The 22,235-nt window shown below is 41.0% G+C and overlaps 1 long non-coding RNA gene and 1 gene segment (V, D, J or C); one reads left to right on the top strand and one right to left on the bottom strand.

Moving 5' to 3' along the window:
- LOC112866698 (T cell receptor beta constant 2-like) overlaps positions 1-22,235 on the top strand; it is a 197,090-nt gene that overhangs the window by 109,820 nt on the left and 65,035 nt on the right.
- LOC147582999 (uncharacterized) overlaps positions 1-22,235 on the bottom strand; it is a 63,314-nt gene that overhangs the window by 8,820 nt on the left and 32,259 nt on the right. For 2 of the 6 annotated variants that reach the window (XR_015244380.1, XR_015244392.1), the window contains exons 2-3: positions 4,612-4,973; positions 2,385-2,585 (exon numbers count right to left, since the gene is read on the bottom strand). This is a non-coding gene — a long non-coding RNA (uncharacterized LOC147582999). The other 4 variants (XR_015244375.1, XR_015244373.1, XR_015244389.1 and 1 more) reach the window with 3 other exon arrangements.

Here is a 22,235-nt window from a genome sequence, read left to right as displayed (position 1 = left end):
TGTGTTTTCTTCTAGAAGTTTTACAATTCCAGATCTTATGTTTAAGTCTTTGATCAATTTTAAATTGATTTTTTTGTGCATTGTACAAGATAGGGGTCCATTTTCATTCATTTGCATGTGGATATCCACTTTTGCCAACACCATTTGTTGAAGAGACTGTCCTTTCCCACTATGGCACCCTTGTCGAAGGTCAAGGTAGGTTTATTTCTGGGCTTTCTATTCTGTTTCACTGGTCTATATGTCTGTCTTTATGTCAGTATCATACCCTTTTAATTATTATAGCTTTGCATGGAATTGGAGAAAATATTTGCAAACCACATATCCGATAAAATGTTAGTATCTAAAAATGTATGAGAAACTCCTACAACTCAATAGCAAATTGAAAAATAATAAATAATAATAATTTTAAAATTGCCAAAGGACTTGAATAAGCATTCCTCAAGACATGTAAATGGACAGCAGTTAGATCAAAAGGTGCTCACGAAAGACCATTCATCATCAGGGGAATGCAAGTCAAAACCAAAATGAGATATCACTTCCCATGGCTATTATTAAAGGAACGAAGATAAGTATTGGTGAGGATGTGGAGAAACTGGAACCCTCCTACACTATATGATGGGGCTGCTATGGAAAACAATATGGAGGTTCCACCAAAAATTTAAAGAAAATTTTTTAATTAGAAAAGAAACTTAAACACTACCACCCAACAAATTCCTCTTCTGAGGATTTAGCTAAAAGAACTGAAATCAGGATCTTGAAGAGATATCTGCACCCCCATTATTCACAACAGCCAAAATATGGAAGCAACGCAAGTGACCATCAATAGGCAAATGGATAAAGAAATGTGGTGTATACATATCATAGAATATTACTGAACCTTAAAAAAGAAGGCAATCTTGCCATTTGCAACAACATGGATGTTGTTGGAGAGCAAAGCCAGGTGAAATGAGCCAGTCACAGAGAGATGAGTAAAGCATGATTCCACTTATATGAAGTATCCAAAGTAGTTAAACTCCCAGGAGCAGAAAGTAGAATGGTGATTGCCAAGGTCTATGGGAAGAAGGAAATGGGGATTTGTTGGATTGATATAAAATTCAGTTATGCAAGATGGAGACTTGCTCGAGATCTGCTATTCACACAGTTGTACAACATAGTGCCTATCCTTACCAATGTTGTGTTGTGCACTTCAAACTTTGTTAAGAAGGTAAGTCCCATGTTAACTGTTCTTGCCACCAAAACACACACACACACACACACACACACACACACACAAAACAAAGGGATAAAGGGAAACTTTTGGAGCTAACACATACATCTGTTACTTTCATTGTGGTGCTGGATTCGTGGGTGTATGCCTATCTCCAAACTCATTAAACTCTATACATTTTATATGTGCAGCTCTCTGTGCATCAATGATGTCTCAATAAAGCTGTTCAAAAATAAAAGGAAAGTAAATCCGATACAGGAGGAAAGGGCCCCTTTTCTAACCCACTAACTTAACTTATTAAAGAGAATTGGTTGCTTGCCTGGATGCCCTGATGAGCTCAGAGGATGAGAAAAGAGACAACTGACTGCAGTTTAATGAGAACAGAAACCCTAGCCCCGTGTTCCTAAGCAACAGGAGCTCATACATCTTCTTTCTGAAAGAGGCATAAAAAGCCTCAGCAACCACTACCTCCTGTCTAGGTTAAAGTTTCAAAGTCATGGGAAAAAAATATGTGTTGCGATCTGGTGTCTCTGCCCTTGTATCAGTCAGGCACGGGCAGGGTATTGTGTGGACCCAGGTGCCTCTGCCTATGACACAGGGAGACCTAACAGAGCCACAGAGCAGATTCTGGAGGACGTCGTGTTTAAGATGACATCCTAAAGATGAGCCGGAGTTAATTAAGTGGAACTGGGGATAATGAACCGACAGGCATGCCTGGAAGAGTCGGTGCAACATTTTTCAGCTAGGAAAGCAATTGGTGTGATTAATGAAAGGTGCAGTTAGTAGGGAGGCATGAGCAAAGAGGGAGGAAGAGGGTGAGTACAAGATGAGACGGAAGAGAGCTAAAACTTTGGGACATTTAGCAAAACTGGAAGAATGAAAGCATACGATCCTTGATGATGGAATGTACAAAGAGAAGAGAATCTGGGACAGAAACTGAAGGAGCACTCGCACTTAAATGGCGGCTAGAAAAGGTTGAGAAGGCAAATTATACCAATAAAGCATCAAACAATATTAGATTAATAACTGAGTAAATGTGTAGCAATTACTAGTAACAATTCTGTGCGGTATGGAGGCAGGTTACCACACCAAGGGCTGCTTGGGTCCTAGTCCCCCTCTAATACTGGAGCTGCTTGGCTGCTCCTTCACAACGTGGAACCGGCAACCCCTCACTCACCTCCTGGCAGGTGAAAGCAGGGAGGGATCAGAGGTCGGCTGACGAATTTGCCCCTTTGACCACTAGGGGGTGATGTGGGTCTTCTTGTAAAATAACCTCCGATGCGTAAGGAGCAAGCATAGATCTTCCTCCATCTAAGAAGCTGTCGGATACTTTTGGTACCTCAGGTGAGGTACTTTCGGTGCTGGTTGGAAGAATATCCTGGTGATTTGCAGGATATTAGAAGCAGAAAATTTAAAAATCTGAAATAAGTGGAGGTACGTACCATGAAAATAAATAAGTAAACCCAAAAGGAATAGTGTTCCAGTTTCCGCAGTATCATCATCAATGCAGCACTAATTAAAATCACAAGATTGCCCTACCAATACTCTGGTTTCTCTTCAGATCATATAACTCTCTTGCTTTTTACAAAAGATTGCCCCACCAATCACCCAATTATTTTATAACTTAATATAATGGGAAAGGCATGAATAAATAGACAAATTGAAAATAATAGGAAGACTTGGGGCGCCTGGGTGGCTCAGTCATTTAAGCGTTGGACTTCAGCTGAGGTCATGATCTCATGGCTTGTGGGTTCAAGCCCCATGTCAGGCTCTGTGGCAACAGTTCAGAGCCTGGAGCCTGCTTTGGATTCTGTGTCTCTGTCTCTCTCTGCCCCTCCCCCACTCGTGCTCTCTCTCTCAAAAATAAACATTTAAAAAAAGAAAATAATATGAAGATTAAATGCCTATAAGGCACTTAATATATGACAGCCATCATTGTGGGAATATAAGGGAATGATGGAATAGACAGTAAGTTATTCTAGAATAAGTGGTTATCCATAGAAGGGAAGATGAATTGAAACCCTTCTTTACAACATAAGCAAAAATAAGTTCTAGATGAATTAAACACTTAAATGAAAAATTCTAAATGCTCATTGTTTTGGTACATAAAATGAGAGTGTATCTTTATGAACTTAGGTTATGGGAGCAATTTTAATAAAAAATTTAAAAATGTATGCCCCCCCCAAAAAAAGAATGATAGACTCTACCAAATGAAGAAATTCAACCAAAAAAAATCACAAAGAGAATGAAAACACAAGCCACAGATTGAGATATTAACGACATATATAACTGACAAAGGTTTGGTTCCCAGAATATACAAAGAACTGTTACAAATAAATAATAGCTAGTCAACCACAAAGAAATATGAGCAAAGAGCCATTTACAGAAAACACTCATGGTCTAGAAATATGAAAAATATACTCAACTTCCTTAGCAATCAGAAAGGTGCCAAATGGAAGTGTCGCGGGATCCATTTTAACCTGACAACATTAAAAGGATATTAGCTACTCTTTAAGTCTTGGATGTGGAGAATTTGAAAACTCTCACGAACTGTTGATGGGACCATTTATGTGGCTTGACTAATGTGGAAAGCATCTTGCCACATTATGTAAGTGACATGGACACTTTAAGGCTCAGTCTTCAATTCCCAGGTGTAGAGGAAATACTGCACCGAGATATGCAGGAAAATGTACGAAAATGGAGCACTGTAGCAGCATTAAAACATAGAACAAACGCTTATTCAAGAATGGATATGAATTTTAGCAAATGAGTGGAGTAGAGTAGAATGCTACATATTAGTGAAAACGGATTATCTAAAATCATATGCATCAACATAGATTAATATCACAGACTTAATGTTGAAGGAAAAAAGAACATGTCACAGAGAAAATATGAACAAAATGATCCCCCAGAGATAAATTTCAAAGACATACAACATTAAATAATCTGTAACGTACAGATGTTTCCTTAAGTACTACAAATATAACAAAAGGCCAGAGAATAAAAATATAAACTAAAGGGCAATGGAGACCTGGACATGGTGAGAAAAACAATGACAACTGGAAGAATATAAATTCTTAATCGTAACCCATTTCCTAAGCTGATTGCCTCAGGCGAGAGTAGTCATTCTATTGTTTCCCTAGATGCATCACGCGTTTGTCATACATATTGTTTTGTATAGTTCAACATTTTTTCATATAAAGTAACTGCTCAGCGATTGTGTAAGTGTGGCAAAACTATGATTGATATACACGACGCTATGTGATTCAATGCCTGAGATGAAAGGGAGAAGGCAAATTGACAAGTTAAAAAGCAAAGAAGTGAATAATGTGTAAGTGACTTTATAAAAAGTAGCAAAAGAACAGAGTCTGGGAAAAACAAAATGAAAGCAGGTTGAAACTCACCCTAGTGGTTTTCAGCAGCTCTCCCTGCCCTCCCACATCCTATGAAATATTTTGGACTCGTACACACAGTGGCTGTGAAGGCAACGGCAAGCGATCGCGTCACAGGGAGGTTCTGATGGGGACGGGGAAGCCTTAAAGCAAAGGCCGTGTGCCATTGCTTTTCCCCTGAGTCCACCATGTGCTTCAGACTTCTCTGCTGTGTGGCCCTTTTTTTCTGGGGAGCAGGTAAGCTTCTTGGATTCCGTTTCTGGACTTTCTCCCGTGGCTGTAGTATCAGTCTGCCTCCTGGGCTTTTTCTCCAGTTTCTGTCTCTTTCCTCCACAGGCTCCATGGACACCCAGGTCACCCAGAGTCCTAGATACCTGGTCAAAGGGAAGAAACAGTCAGCAAAGATGAATTGTATCCCTGCAAAAGGACACAGTTATGTTTATTGGTATCGACAAAAGCTGGAAGAGTTCAAGTTTTTGGTTTACTTACAGAGTGAAGATATTGTTGATAAGATAGAGAAGTTTGAAGATCAGTTTTCGGCTCAATGCCCCAAAAACTCACCCTGCAGCCTGAAAATCGAGTCCACTGAGCCAGGGGATTCAGCCCTGTATTTCTGTGCGAGCAGCGAATCCACAGTGCTGAATGTCAGCTTTTCTTAGAACACAAACACATCATGGACCCAGCCCAGGAAATATGTGGTATATTAGGTAGGTAGGAACTAACAGAAACCCAGTGTGGAGGAGCACAAACCAGAAGGAAAAAACGGTAGACAGCAACTCTAGGTGAGCAGAAAGGGATGTTTAAAACAGCTGATGGGGACAGAAACCCAAGGAGAGAGAAGGAAAGTGTAAAAAAAGGGCTCAGGTTCCCCACTTTGCAGGATATCTGGCAACGAAAAGAAGGAAAGACCCAAGATACCTTTTTTCCCCATGAATCTGGTGGAGTTTTAACAATCTCTATGAAAATATGTAATTCTGTGCTTTTACCTGGCAAAGGATAATGGGTAGGTCACCCGTCTTTCATGTGAACCCTGACCATCTGGGCCAACACATTTCTTTGAACCAGACCCAGAGACTTGTTAGGGTTCATAACTCCTCACAGCTGTCCCTTCCCTAGAAACTTGGTAGGAAACTCAGTAACCCCCTCCTTCCAGAATACTACAATTATGCAACTTTTTTTTTTTTTTAAACGTTTATTTATTTTTTTGGGACAGAGAGAGACAGAGCATGAACGGGGGAGGGGCAGAGAGAGAGGGAGACACAGAATCAGAAACAGGCTCCAGGCTCTGAGCCATCAGCCCAGAGCCCGACGCAGGGCTCGAACTCACGGACCGCAAGATCGTGACCTGGCTGAAGTCGGCCGCTTAACCGACTGAGCCACCCAGGCGCCCCAATTATGCAACTTTTAAAAGCAACTTTCTTGGGGCATAACATACACACCATAAAATGTATCCATTTTAAGTATGGATTTCAAAACTTTCTGACCAATTTTGACACCCATGTGACCAGCATGACATTCAAGATATAGAACATTTCCTACTCCCCAAAACATTCCCCCAAACTCTTTCATTGAGGCCTTTGCTAATTTCTGTCAGCACCACTATGAATTTTTTTTATCAGACACGCCTTGCACGTATTTTGTTGAATTTTTCCTATTCATTTTAAAGAAATGTACTGTGAATGTGCTTTTTAATATTCATAAGAACTTTATTCAAATATTTTCCACCAAGATTTCACATTAGCCCAATTCAGTTTAGTCTTTGCATTTTCAACTGATGCCTCGCCGTAAGTACATTACGTAAAAGACAGACCTTCTCGAGAAGACGGTCGATCACCAGCAGGTGTATGTGAGCTCACAATGTCAACCTCACCTCCTCTGTGAACCACTTAAGTATCAGTCAGCTCTGCTGTCAGGTAAAACATACTAGTTCAAACATATTGGTAAAAGTTGCGAAACTTCTGCAGAGTGCCCTCTAAGATGAGGTTTGGTGGTGGAAATAAGCCGGGAGTTAAGAATAATAGAAGGGTGTGTTCTACCTGCAGCACGTGACTTGGAGTGGAGCTGGGGCGCCGCAGCCCTGCTGGTCCCGCCGGGAACCCTCTTCTTGTTCCCCTTGGGGGCCATTTTGTCAGGTCCTTGGTCCTGCAGCACAGGGTCACCTTTCTCCTCACCTTCCTACCCAATCAATTCAGTGTTCCTGGCTTTCAGTATCCAGATCAGCAATCTCTTCCTTTTGATTGGATTGTTTAGACCACTTACTTTTAATAGAATTAATATATTTGAGTGAAAATGCCACATCTTGCTATTGTTTCCTATGTGTTCCATTTACCCTATTTCTTCTTTCCCCTTCTAGGTAACCATTTTTATTTTTCTCCTGGCTTATTCTTTCACTGTTTGTTTTGAAAATATATAAACATCCCAAGGCAAATGGGTGCAGCCACTCTGGAAAACAGTAGGGAGGTTCCCCAAAAAACTAAAAATAGAACTACCCTACGACCCAGAAATTGCAATACTAGGCATTTATCCAAGGGATACAGGTGTGCTGTTTCAAAGGGACACATTCACTCCCATGTTTATAGCAGCACTATCAACAATAGCCAAAGTATGGAAAGAGCCCAAATGTCCATCGATGGATGAATGGATAAAGAAGATGTGGTAGATAGATAGATAGATAGATAGATGATAGATACAACACACAATGGAATATTACTCAGTGATCAAAAAAGAATGAAATCTTGTAACAATGCGTATGGAACTAGAATGTATTATGCTAAGTGAAATAAGTCAGTTGGAGAAAGACAGATACATGATTTCACTCATATGTGGAATTTAAGAAATAAAACAGATGAATGTAGGGGAAGGGAAGGAAAAATAAGATAAAAACAGAGAGAGAGAGACAAACTCTAAAAGACTCTTAAATACAGAGAACAAACTGAGGGTTGTTGGAGGGGAAGTAGGTGGACAGATGGGCTAAATGGGCATGGGCATTAAGGAGGGCACTTGTCGGGATGAGCACTGGGTGTTATATGTAAGTGATGAATTACTCAGTTCTACTCCTGAGACCATTATTACACTATATGTTAACTAACTTAGATTTAAATAAAAAATAAATTAAAAAAATTTTTTTAATTAAAAAAAATTATAAGAATAAAGAAAAAAAATTTTAAATAAGAAAATATATAAACATCCCAGATGGTGAAGTACCTCACCAAAGGCATGGAATGGGAACAGGCCATGGAATCTTTTGCAATATGGGAAAAGACGTTTAATAATACGACTTTTCATTATTTACTCCTTTGAGCCGCCTCTGAAACCTGACACAGCTTAGCAATGAATGTGACAAGGATCTTGAATGCACCAGAATGGTCTAAATTTGGTCAACAAGAAGACTATATATGTGTGTATATATACACACACACACACACACACACACACACACACACATATATATTACCATTCATTGGGATCTGACATGTCTCAGAATTAGTTACGTTTGCTATTGTAAGAGGTTATTTTAAAGTTTATACTGTGTAGATTTTTTGCTATTCCATTTTGGAGATATTATTTCCAGTTGCAGAGTTCCTTTGCATAAAGCCTCACTCTTCCATGCAAGAAACTATATCTCCATCACACTGTGTCACTGTCACTCTCTATTCCGGTAAGTTCCATCTAGAATCACATATACATCGTGATAAAGAAGATGAGGAAGAGGAGGAGGAGGAAGGGGAGGTGGAAGGTAGCTGATATTGAAGATGGTACATAGAAAGCTAGATTATAGAAATTGTATCACATTCTCAGGACTAGAATACAACTACACTAAGTACCCATGATGGTCAAATTTAGGTCTGCAAATCAGTCTAAAGTAGTGGTTTACATTTTTTCTTCTTTTTTAAAAAAAAATCAGGACACTTTTGACAAATCTGAGACTTGTGGGCCAACTATTTCTGGGAATGTATGAGCTTCCTAATGCTTCCTTCCACATATTGCAATGCGAATCATATCCTCTTTCAAAGCAATCATCCCGGGGCACCTGGATGGCTCAGTGGGTTAAGCATCTGACTTCAGCTCAGGTTATGATCTTGCTGTTCACAAGTTTGAGCCCCACATCGGGCTCTGTGCTAACAGCTCAGAGCCTGGAGCCTGCTTCGGATTCTGTGTCTCCCTCTCTCTGTGGCCCTCTCCTGCTCATGCTCGCTCTCGCTCTCTCTCAAAAATAAATGAAAAAATAAAAAAAAGCAGCAATCCTAATCTGTGACCCATGGACCTCCAAAGTGTGCATAGATGGAATTCAGGGAATCCATGAATTTGAATGGGATAAATGTTATCTTTATCTTCACTAACCTCTAACTATAGACCTTAGTTCATGATAGATACAGCTAATAAACATAGCACTGTTCACAGTACCTGGACAAAGGCAATAATAGAAATCATAGATATTTTGCATATATTACAGTTGGTATGAAAGTCATAGATATTTTTATACCTCATTACATAAAATAAATATCATTTACTCTTATTACTACTTTGAATAAGGGTAGCTTTCAATTCACCAGAATATATTTTTAAGAACTTTTAAAGATGTCATATTAACATATCATAAATTTATTTTAAAATATTTTGATAACTGCATTTCAGAATAACTGGCTTCCTTCATAAAACAATATATTCTATTTCGTGGGTTTAATACATTATTCTGAGAAGGGGTCCTTAGGATTCACTGGATGGCCAAAGGGGTCCATGTATGAATAAGGTTAAGAGTCCCTGCATGAGGAATGAGATCCTCAGCTTTGCAGATGTGATTGAGAACTTGAAGCCTAGACCTGGTCATTGGAGGCAATTCTTTCTCCGAGTTCTACACTCACTGCTGCACTTTCTGATGGTCCTAATTCTATACCATTATACCACTGCCTTCACCCCCCCTCTCGCTCGCTCTCTCTCTCTCTCTCTCTCACACACACACACACACACACACACACACACGGACAAACACACAGGCCCCTTTCTTCTAGGAGCAGGCAGCAACCATTTCTAAGCTTCATCATAAAAGTGTCTTTTTAAAATTTTTTAAAGTTTGTTTATTTATTTATTTTGAGAAAGAAAGAGGGCACACATAAGGGGAGAAGGGGCAGAGAGAATGAGCAACAGAATCCCAAGCAGGCACCGAGGCATCAATGTAGAGCCACATGTGGGACTCAGACTCACAAACTGTGAGATCATTAACCTTAGCTGAGATCAAGAGTTGGGCGCTTAGTTGACTGAGCCACCCAGGCACCCCAAAGTGTCTTTTTTTAAGTTTATTTATTTCTATGGAGAGAGAGAGAGAGTGAGTGCATGAGTAGGGGAGGGGCAGAGAGAGAGAGAGAGAGAGAGAGAGAGAATCCCAAGCAAGCCCCACACTGTCAGCGCAGAGTCTGGTAAGGGCCTCGAACCCAGAACAGCGAGATCATGAGGCAAAACCAAGAGTTGGACGCTTAACTGACTGAGCCACCCAGGTGCCCATGAAATTGTCTTTTATTACAGATGACCTCAGACATAAAAATAAAGAAACCATTAATCTACCAAAATAATAGCATTTAAGAAATAATTAACCTGCAATTATTTATTTTCATTTATCTAAAACTCTCAAAAAGAAACTATGTTATGCAATGAATTTACATTAATTGCATACATTTCAACTCAATACTGGAAACTGATATTTTAGTTAGCTAGCACAATTCTGTGTCAGTAAATGTCTGATTTTCTCTGACATAGTACTAATTCCACAAATCCCATGGATTACAACACCAGGTCCAGAGAATAATAATACCAAACGCAAATATGGTGCTTATTCTGTATGAAGAACTATCCTAAATTCCTTATTTATATAAAGTTCACAACAACTTTTGAAGTAGGTACTCATGATACCCATCTTACCAATAAGAAAATAAAATTACAGGGAAGCACGAGACTTGTCCACCTTTAGGTAACTACTAAATGTCCGGACTGGGACGCAAGCCCAGGCCCTAGTCCGGGCCCCAGGGGAGGGTGGGCTTAGGACCCTTTGCTATCGCCAAAATCACTCGAGGAGTCTGTGCTCCATCTACCGTATCAATTATAATAAATACAGAGGATGGGCAGAATTGGCTCTATCTTATAACCACGAATAATTCGAACATGTTCTTGTATCTGCGACAGTATTGACAGGAACAGGGCAGTTGATAGACAAGCAATAGACTCTGAAAATTGCAGGCATTTCTTTTCCAAGCTCTTGTCACGGCGAGCACAGAGGCACGGGGTGTATCGGGTGTGACTGACCGGGAAACGGGGAACCTGGTCCTCTCACCACTCAGGACCTTGTCCCTTTAGAAGGGCTATAAAGAGCTGCGTAGGCAGAAGACGCAAGTGACTTGATCTCTGTGCCTTACTGTACCCATCTGCAAAATGAGCTTTGACAGTCATTCATCTTCTAGGGTGATAACTTCTGTATACTAAGTCAGGGGGAGCCCTACGTTCTAGTCCCCTCCCTTGGGCTCTCTCAGTCCGTGTCTAGACCTTCACAAAGGCTCTACTCCTGTCATGGGCAGCTGCGCCCTCTGCTACGTGGCCCTGTTTCTCCTGGGAACAGGTGAGCCCAACACCCAGTCAGTAAATTCCTATCCTGGGTGTGCAGCCCCCCACTCGGCTACCTTCTTCTTACGACAGCATTGGGCCCCCCTTCTGGACATTATCCTCAGCCTCTGTAGCCTTTCCCCCACAGGACCCACGCATGCTGAAATCTACCAGACGCCAGCAGTCCTGCTCAGCAGGGCTGGGCGCCATGTGACCCTGGAGCGTAAACAGAACTTGCGATACAATGCAATGGACTGGTACTGGCAGGACCCAGACCGAGGTCTGAGGCTGATTTACTACTCAACGGTTGAAAAAGATGTTCAGAGGGGAGACGTAACTGAAGGCCACAGTGTCTCTCGAGAGGAGAAGGTGCTACTTCCTCTCACTTCCTCTCACTGTGAAGCTGGCGCACACCAGCCAAACAGGCTTGTACCTCTGTTCTGGAAGCGCACCACAGTGGAGCACGGCCACTGGCCACCTGCACGCACACCTGCTGCAGCCCTGCGGCCCCACTGTTGTAATCTTTCTAAACTCCCCCTCTGCCGAGTAGCCTTCCTGCACTCTCTGGATTTTTTTTTTTTTTTTTTTTGCAATTTTTAAAAAAATTTTTCTTAATCCTTATTTATCGTTGAGAGACAGGGAGACAGAGCACAAGTGGGGGAGGGACAGAGAGAGAGGGAGATACAGAACCCGAAGCAGGATCCAGGCTCTGAGCTGTCAGCCTAGACTCAGGGCTTGAACTCACAAACCATGAGGTCATGACCTGAGCCAAAGTCAGACACTTAACTGACTGAACCACCCAGGCACCCTCTCTCTGGATTCTTAATCAAGCACTCAAGAGAACAGACCCAGGGGATACACTTAATTCTGTGCGCCTCCCGGGTTTTAATCACTCCTTTTACATTTATCTGTCTTTTCTTGAGATGTTACTGTGTCCAGTCCCCTTTCTGAATGCAAAGGATACAGAATTGAATGGAAACACATCCTTTCTGCCAGGAGCTAATAGTCTAGGAAGAGAGTAATTAGAATAGAATAGAATAGAATAGAATAGAATAGAATAGAATAGAATAGAAGGGGTGGTATTGGGAGGTCATGAGGTCTGGGAGGAAAAACCAAGAGATTTCAAAGACGCTGGCGATATTTTATTTCTGGAGTGGGGTTATTTGTTCAAGTGCTTATTGTATTGGTATGTTATCAAATTATTGGATATATATTCAATATCAGTGTTTTAATGTGGAGAAAGCAACCTCATTGAACAATTGAAGGAGAAAGGAGAAGCCTATGGAAAGGTATACATTAAGCTGTTAACATTACTTCCCTAGAATGGGGATGGGGAGGAAGGAAGGAAGAAAAAAGCAAAAATAGATCACAAGAAAAGAAGTGTACTACTTAAATTAAAGGTTGATAGAAAAATCAGAGGGGAAAATGAGAGGTTATCTCACAATAAATGAAAAGCCAAAACATACCAAAAATATCAAGAAGGTGAAATATTCTGCAAAGCAGTGTTTAGCCTCAGAATCACAAAAACAACAGTAACAAAAGGGGCCTGTATTAAATGGAAAGATAATTAGATAATTAATCATCAAAAGCAATGCCCAGTCCTGGGTTAGAAACTGTGTTTAAATCCATGTAAAAGGGTTTTTTCAAACAGCTTCTAAACTCTGAATAAAAATTGGGTAGTAGATAAAATTAAAATGCATTGATAGTGAAAGATTATGAAAATTATATTAAGTTAATACAATTTTTTAAAAGGTTATACAACAGCGTTTACAGAATGATATACTTTTTATCAAAGAGAATGTACACATGCACGCAGAGTGGGGGAGGAAAGGAGAGATCTGGAAAGACGATCACTAAGGTGTTAACAGGCATCATCTTTGGCAGTCATGTGGTTTTATCTTTATTTTCTAACTTTCTAAAAAATAGATGTTGTTTCTGTTGGCAAAACTAGATATAAAATTTTTTTAAAGTGAATATTTCTAGGGGCTCCTGGGTGGCTCAGTCAGTGGAGCGTCCAACTCTTGATTTCAGCTCAGCTCAGATCATGATCCCACAGTAGTGGGATTGAGCCCCTCGTCGGGCTCTGTGCTGAGCCGGAACTTGCTTGGGATTCTCTCTCTCTCCCCCTGTGCCCCTCTTCCCCTGCTTGCACTTTCTCTCTCTAAAAAAAGAAAAAAAGACAAAGAGTAAATAAAATGAATATTTCTAAATGAATAAAACACAAACTGGGTATATTTACTGAGCTGGGATAAAAGCTTTCCTTCCAATGCCATGATGTGTTTTTGCTCATTGACACGAAGCAGTTTCATGATGATTATGAGTCTGCAAAGCAATCACGTCACAGGAAGGTTGTTGATGGAGCCTGAAAAAGCCTCATCCTTTTGCTACTCTGATGCCACCATGGGCTCAGGGCTCCTCTGCTGTGCAGCCCTTTGTCACCTGGGAGCCAGTGAGTCCTAAGCACAAAAGAAAAATCCAGTTCCCGCTTGTCAACTCCCAGCCCCAAGCTCTTCCCTCACAGGATCCCTCCTGGGCTTTGTCTACAGCTTCTGTGTCTTCTTCTTAAAGGCTGTCTTGATGCCAAAGTCACCCAGACTCCAGGACATCTGGTCAAAGGCAAAGGACAGAAAACAAGGATGGATTGTATCCCCGAAAAAGGACATACTTTTGTTTACCGATATCAACAGACCCAGAAAAAAAAGTTTAAGTTTTTTAATTTACTTTCAGAACGATAAAGTGCTTAGTCAAATCGACTTGCTCAAGGAGCGATTCTCAGCTAAATATCTCCCAAACTCACCCTGCAGCCTGGAAACCCGGTCCTCTGAACCAGGAGGCTCAGCACTGTACTTCTGCGGCTATCGCAGAGCGTGGAAGTGTTAGCTCCTCTTAGTGCACAAACTCGTCGTGGACCCCACCCAGGAAGCGGGTGGCGAATTTGGTTGAAAGGAAGCAACAAGTCAGCTGGAGCTAGCCTAAGCCACAGTGGCTTTTTTTTTTTTTTTTTTTTTTTTTTTTTTCCAAATTTGACAAATGACTTAAATTTACAAGCTAAAGAAGTTAAACAAATCTTTTTTTTTTTTTTAATTTTTTTTTTTCAACGTTTATTTATTTTTGGGACAGAGAGAGACAGAGCATGAACGGGGGAGGGGCAGAGAGAGAGGGAGACACAGAATCGGAAACAGGCTCCAGGCTCTGAGCCATCAGCCCAGAGCCTGACGCGGGGCTCGAACTCACGGACCGCAAGATCGTGACCTGGCTGAAGTCGGACGCTTAACCGACTGCGCCACCCAGGCGCCCCCACAGTGGCTTTAATACGAGGCTAAAGGATGTTCAGCAGCCATCAAGGAGTGATGGACAATTCTGGAAAAAAACACCACTTGGGCCAGGGGCTGGAATGACTGCCTCTCGGGGCTCACTTTTCTTCTTGTTTCGTCTACTTCATGTTCTTCTCTCCCTGTGTTCTGTCTTTCTCTTTTCTTCCAGTCCTCACGGTGGAAGCAGATGATGAGATGGTAACTGAAGGTCACGAGTTCAGTTGCCATCATTCCACCGCAATGCTACCGACCAGCTCACCTCGTTCTAAACCTGGGGTCAAATCCAGGGGAAACAATAGCCTGGTCATGATCCAACCACGAGCCTTCTCCTAGAGCATTCAACCTTTACCATGTGTGCATGCACGCATGTATTTAAAATCATGTAAATCTTTATTATGCATGCAATTCTGCCTTTTAGATTTTCCCCACTCAGCTCAGGTGAGTGAAACGCTTCATTCTTCTGTATGTACTTGTAGTCTGTTGCTTCTAAGTGAGTTACAGTGCTCCATGCCTGTTTCTCCGGGAATAGACCCAGTTTTCCTCTGATGTCATGCCAGCTTTGAGTATGCTTGTATACAACCCTTCCTGGACCTGTAGGATCATTTTATAGGATTGTACACCCAGAATCATGACTGCTGAGACACCGAGTACCATTTGTGTACATTATTTTCTGTATCTAGATACCATCAGAGGGCCCTGCAGGTTGGTGTATGAGTCTCAAATCTCACTTAAAAGTACATAAAGCTTCCCATATCCCCTACCCTCTTATGGCGTTATCCAGTTGTCTAGATTATTGATCTAAGAAGGTAAAGAGATTCCAATCTCTCATCCACCCCCTTTCTCCTAGAACACCATCAGTGCTTACCTTAAAAATGCAGATGACAATTTAAGAAAAATAAATAAAACCAATAATTTAATAGGAAGAGAGAGAGAAGTTACTTTACACTCCTATACTATCAACTGGCAACAATCTAGAAAGCTGGATGATGGTCTCTCCCTCCCCACTTCTCCCATTTGCATTTTTTCTGACTGCTAATGAATTTGAGCCCTTCCTCATTAGATGGTGGTCCTGGATTTCTGTTCTCGAAATGGTCTATTTGTATTCTTAGGCCATTTCTCTACTGAGAGTTCTGTATTTTTCTCAAAGGTTTGTAGATATCAGTCCCTTTTTTATTTTAGAATAAAGCTGAAATATCGCCTCCCTATATGGTGCACCCCTGTCTCAAATTTCAAAGAGCCAGTAGGTATGGAGAGAAACAGGTGGGTCTCCTCTGAGCAGGTGCACGTTACCTCCATTACATGAAAGACACTGCTATTTCTCCCCCATTGTTACTCCCATCATTGGGTATCACACAAACATTTCCAACCACTGCTGCCCCCCACACTGCTTACCACCCATCAACAACCTCCTTTCATCCAGAAATGAAAAGAAAATGCTTCACTCCATTCGGCTATGCTTTTTGCCCCCTGGAGTAAACCAAATGAATTTTTCTCCCTCTTTTTTCTAACCGGATTCTGCTGGCTGGTTACAGCAAGGAGCAGTAAAAACTCACACATTTTTCTTAAAGACTTAACATTTGTCCTCAGATTGTCTATTTCAGGACCAAATGCCATCCAGGGCAATCACCAATTTCATTGAGCTCTTGATATGATAGTTGATTCACATTAATTTCACCATTTTAAGTCACTGAGACATAAAAAGATTGGGAATTTTTTAGTTACATTGTGTGGAATTTTAGTCTCTGGGGAAGAGAGAAGCGTAAAAAGAGAGCCACGATACGTGTATTTCAAATAACATGTATAGTTATGGCAAATAGATTTTTTTTTTTTTTACCAAAAACATGAGAATGTTATATGCTCTGTGGGGAGAACTGTTTCTTTGGACAAATTAAAACAAATTCCTGAGGAATAAACTTAGGGAAACAAACTTTAAGTGATACCCAGAAAACTATCAGCATTTACTATAAAGATGGATATAATCATTTAAGAAAAGGGGACACCTGGGTGGCTCAATCGGTTAAGCATCTGACTTCAGCTCATGTCACGATCTCACAGTTTGTGGGTTCAAGCCCCGCACTGGGCTCTGTGCTGACAGCTCAGAGCCTGGAACCTGCTTTGGATTCTGTGTCTCCCTCTCTCTTTCTGCCCCTACCCCACTTGTGCCCCGCCCCTCAAAAAAAACATTAAAAAAATCACACAAAGGAAAATATTAAAAATAATAATAATTAAGAAAAGGATCAAACCAACAATTTAACAAGGAATGAGAAAATATAAATATAAAAAGTCTCATGTAAATTTGGAAATAAATAATACTTGTGAAAAGTGTTTAAGAACCCTTAAACGATGAATTGTATTATCCAGTTTGATCAAGAACTCTATCAGAGGGTTACTCTTATAAACTTCTTATAACAGTGTCAGCTTGACAAGAGGATCAGAACCTTAAAAGTGCAATAAACAATGTCATAATTATATGACCTTAATGAGAATAACAGGAATTTGGCTTCAAGTCAGAACAGACAGTTGTTACCATATTTGCCTACATCTAGAAGCTACTGTAAAGCTTGATGGAATTTTTTAAGGCAGCTCTCAGGCATCAGGCAGCAGGCAGTGGAGGGCCATCATCAGAGAGAGGAGGGAAGATGAAAGGGGGTGTCATGATTGCCCCAGGTCTGTGCATTGGAACAGCTTCTAAACTGCAGCACGAGAGCATGGAACCCAAGCAGAGCAACATCAGGGAGACAGAGAGCAGAGTTCAGGGCTGAGCTGCTGTAGGGAAGGAAAATGGCAGACAGAGGGCTCCAATATTGCCCAGGGGTCAAACACCAAATAGCACACACTTAGAGAGCCTCAGTGAAGCCTGACAGAGAGCACGGCTGGAGATTCCGGCTGCCACACAGTCCAGGGGTCCATGTGAATCCTGACCAGCCAGAGAGGAGCGATCCCACTGAATCCCCTGGGAATACACTTGGCACCTCAAGTCTGGGGGTCACACTTCAAGAAGGGGGCCACCCAGGTCCAAGAGCAAGAGCCATTCTACAACTGCCCTAACAAACTTCAACAAGCCTCCCTGGGAGCTAGCTGATCTGTCAATAAATTAAATGGCTTCTAGAGAAAAATTGCATAGCACTCGCTAAGTAAAGGCAGGAAGAAAGGAAGAAAGGAAGAAAGAAAGAAAGGAGAAAGAAAAATCTAGACTCTCAACCATGCAGCATGCACAATTTCAGTCATGCAACGAAAAAGTACTAGACATGGAAAGAAATGGGAAAATATCCCCCATACGTAGAGGGAAATGGGCAATGGAAACCAACCCTGAAATAACACAGAAATTTCAGACAAGAGATTTTAAATAATTATTATTATAGAAATATGTTCCAGGATTTACAGGAAACTGTGTTCATAATTTGATCAATTGATAAAAGTGATTAACCCATAGCAGTCAAGACAAAAGGGGGAAAGACACAAATTCCCATATCAATGATGAAAAAGAGAATATCTCCATAAACACAACAGACCTTAAAATAATAGAATATCATATATAAGTATTACAACTAGACGAAATTACCTGAAAAACACAAACTTACCAAACTGATTCAGGGTGGAATTAGAAATGTAAAGAAATTGAATTACTTATCAAAAACATCCCCTCAAAAGAAACTACAGACTCAGATTCATTTCTTGGTGAACTCTGGCAAACATTTAAGGGGGAAAAAAATCATACCAACTTTACAGAAACTTGTTTAGAAAATAAACTAAACTAGGGGCGCCTGGGTAGCTCCGTCGGTTGAGCGTCCGACTTCAGCTCAGGTATGTGAGCTTCATCTCACGGTACGTGAGTTCGAGCCCCGCGTGGGGCTCTGTGCTGACAGCTCAGAGCCTGAAGCCTGCTTCCGATTCTGTGTCTCCCTCTCTCTCTGCCCCTCCCCTACTCATGCTCTGTCTCTCTCTGTCTCAGAAATAAATAAAAACATTTAAAAAAAAAGAAAAGAAAAGAAACTAGAACTACTAGTTTAGAACTACTTCACAACTCATTATGTGAAGCTAGCAAAAACCTGATGCCAAAATCTGGCAAAGATATCGCAGAACAATATTTTTATGACCGTAGATGAAAAAAAAATCCTTTTCAACATATTAACAAATCAAATCCAAATGCATATACATATGGATGTGTGTGCACATGTGTATATCCATATATAGTGGTAATACATCATGACCAAGTAGGTTTATTGTAGGAGAATTATTAGCAGAATCATGAAGAATAATCATTTGATCATCTTTTTTTTATTATTTTTAATGTTTATTTTTGAGAGAGACAGAGCATGAATGGGGGAGAGGCAGAAAGAGAGGGAGACACTGAAGCTGAAACAGGCTCCAGGCTCTGAGCTGTCAGCACGGAGCCTGTCGTGGGGCTCAAACTCACGAACTGTGAGATCATGACCTGAGTCAAAGTCAACGCTTAACCCACTGAGTCACCCAGGCGCCCTTCATTTGATAATCTTAATAGATGCTGAGAAAAATCTGACAAAATCCAGTACTCGTTCAAAGTAAGCACTCTTATCAAACTGGTAAACAGAATTTTCCCAGTCTGTTGGAGGTGATCAACAAAAAAAACACAGCGAACGTCCTGTTTAATGGTTAATATTGAACACTTTCCTCTTGTGATTGGATTAAGCTACGATGTTTACTCTCACCACTTTTCTTCAACATTAGATTGGGGGTCTTAACCAGACCTTGTGACAAGTGAAAAAAAAATAAGAGAAAAAAAATAAAAAGTCCTAACTATTGTAAAGGAATACATAAAATTATGATTATTTTCAGTTCACATGGTTGTGTATATTAAAAACATTAGGAACTCAATAAACAACAGCTAGAAATAATTAGTGAATGTAGCAAGACAAGACACATCGTCAATATAAAAAAATCAAGTGTTTTTATGCTAATCGCAAACAACTGAAAAAGAAATGTTAGGAGACAATACCATATACGATAGTAAGAATAACAGGAATAAATTTAACAAAAGATGTTCAGTGAACAACTACAAAACATCACAAAGTGAAATTAAAGAAAATATTAAAAATGGAAAGATGTATCATGTCTATGGATTGGAAATTTCAGTGCATTAAGATAGCAGTTTTTGCAACAAATAACATTGGAACAATTGGATGATCATGTAAAATGAAATATACTTGACTGATACCTCATCCCATAAACAAAAGTCAATTTGAGATGGGTCATAGACCTAGTATAAAAGCTGTAATTACACACCTTCTGGGAGAAAACAGGAAAACATCTTTGTGAGTTTTCTTACAACACAGAAAGCACTAACCAGTTGTAAAAATTCTTTGTGCCCAAGGATGTGTCTACAGATCAATAATTCACAAATGAGAAGAGAGCTTCCAGTGTCCCTAGGATCACACCCAGGAACACACAGCATGTTGTGAAAAGCAGGGTGTGGGCGGAGACTGAGAGATGTGTGCTCTGCCTGTGGTGAGGGATGGGTCAGAGGAGAAGTGGGTTGTAAATAAGATTTAAGAGCCATAAGAGCCATCCCAGAGGAGGGGGAATACTGGTCCGTGCCATCAAGGACCATCTGGGGTGTGCAGAAATTGGAGTGTCTTTTTTAATTCTGTTCCCACCCAGTTATGTGTCTCCTGTGTTCCTTCCTCTGATGATGGTCGTTCACTCCTCCTCTGGCACAGATTCTGCTCCCAGTATGATGTATGTTTCTCTTCTCTTTGCCACGCGTCTGCACACTTCTCCCGTCAGACTCTACTAGCCCTCAACAGACAGGACCCCTGAAAACAGTTTACATTCACCTCCCAAATCTCTCCCACTCCAGTCACTGCCCACAGCAGGCGGGGAGGGGGAGCAGCAAAGCAGCATGTTTATGTTAAGAATTGCAGATTCGGGTGATGATTTTCCCACTAAGGACAAACCCAAATGACAATCATTCTTACAATTGTCCTGTTTATTTTAATCAAGCCCCTGGATAAGCAATTTATTGGGGGGGAAACCCCAAGTTTCTATGGATATGATTAATGAAGAACTCTATCCAGAAAGAGAGAGAAGGGAGAGAACACTGGAATATGTCATAGAGAACGTGTACTCTGGCTGCAAAATGTGCCTGCGTGCTTCTGAATAAAGCAATGAGTATTCAAAATAACAGGCGAGAGAGAGAAATGGTGGCAAATGAACAAGAGAGGCCATGAGTTGGTAATTATTGAAGCCAGGTAACGTGGGGGTACGGGGAGGCTCGTTGTATCATGACAGCATCTGTATACATGTTATAAATTTTCGTAATCAAAAGAGAAGCTATTAAAAAGGAGACGTTCCTGATGTGATATAGAGCCGAACCGATTAGTGTAGGAGGCTCTGGTATATCCCTGGATAAGGAACAAGGAGAGGCACAGACCTGGAGGGGCAAAGAAGATTAACTGATCACATCAATATTTCACATGATCTTTGTGGTTCCGCTATCTTTGTTTTGTTTTTTTTTTTTTTAATATGAAATTTATTGTCAAATTGGTTTCCGTACAACACCCAGTGCTCATCCCAACAGGCGCCGTCCTCAATGCCCGTGGTTGTGCTGTCTTTGTACTTTGTCGTAATGAAATACTGAAGACTTTCCTTCTAAAGTCAGGAACAATTTATGTTGAGCTAAAATTACCTCTTCACGAAACTCTTTTCAGTTCATTCAAATGTGAGGGAAGGTGTTAAGTATTCTCTAAAGCGTATACCCACATTAAGAGAATACCTTCCTACAATTAGCCTGTATTTTCCATAAAGATCTGTGCCCAGGAAACATTGACCAGAACAAGCACATCATTGAAGAGCAATGTAAATTTGGACCCAAGTTAATAGTGCTGGTCCCCTAGGAAAAGACAAAATTCTCAAACTTTATGGTGAATATGTTCAAATTGCATAGCCTACCTAGACCTGAGTGAGAAAAAAAATGAATAAATGCAGAAAAGAAAGAAAGAAAGAAAGAAAGAAAGAAAGAAAGAAAGAAAGAAAGGTTACAGTGTCACAACCTCCACAGGAACTAGTTTCTCTTTATGTGAAAGGAATCTGGATTTACTCCATAGCCTATTCAACGGGGATGAGGGCACGCCCTTGAGCTACTGAAATAGCTAATGCGTGGGAAGAGGAAGAGACTAGTCTCTGGTCGGTGGCAGAGAAGAAGGAGGAAGAGAAGAGGGGGGAGTTGAAGAGTTTCAACATCCTCTGGTAGGACCCCCAGTAAGTAAACCAAGGCACCACCTGCCTGAGTAATAAGGGAGCGAAGGTAAGGCCCGGTGGGGAAAGGGGTGTGGCTGCATCTTTCTCCAAGGCCAGATAAGCTGTGAGGGGCAAGGACATCACTGACCGAATTTTTCCCATTTCCTATCTCTGCCCTGTTTCCCTGTTGCCCTGTTTCCCCAACACTCCAAGTTGGAAACGCCTCCATCTTGCCTCTCCCCACCATGGACCTCTTCTTGCTCCTGTGCTGTGTGGCCTTTTGTCTCTTGGGAACAGGTGAGTTTGGGAAACATAGGGAAGTCCTTACATCTCCCAGGTCCTGGCTGAAGCTTTTCCCTTGAGCCTGTGGCAAGAGGACTCTTCCTGAGCTCTGGCTCCAGTTTCTGTCTTGTTTTCTCACAGGCTCCGTGGATGCTGGCATTACCCAGACCCCAAGGAATGTGATTATAGAGACAGGAAAGAGCATTGTACTGGAGTGTTCTCAGACTATGGATCATG

This window comes from Puma concolor, chromosome A2 (genome assembly GCF_028749965.1).
Source record: "Puma concolor isolate L17-30 chromosome A2, mPumCon1.1.hap2, whole genome shotgun sequence".
In the NCBI taxonomy this organism is placed as follows: Eukaryota; Metazoa; Chordata; class Mammalia; order Carnivora; family Felidae; genus Puma; species Puma concolor.
Note: the sequence above shows the minus strand (reverse complement) of the source record. Positions and strands in the feature narration are given on the sequence as shown.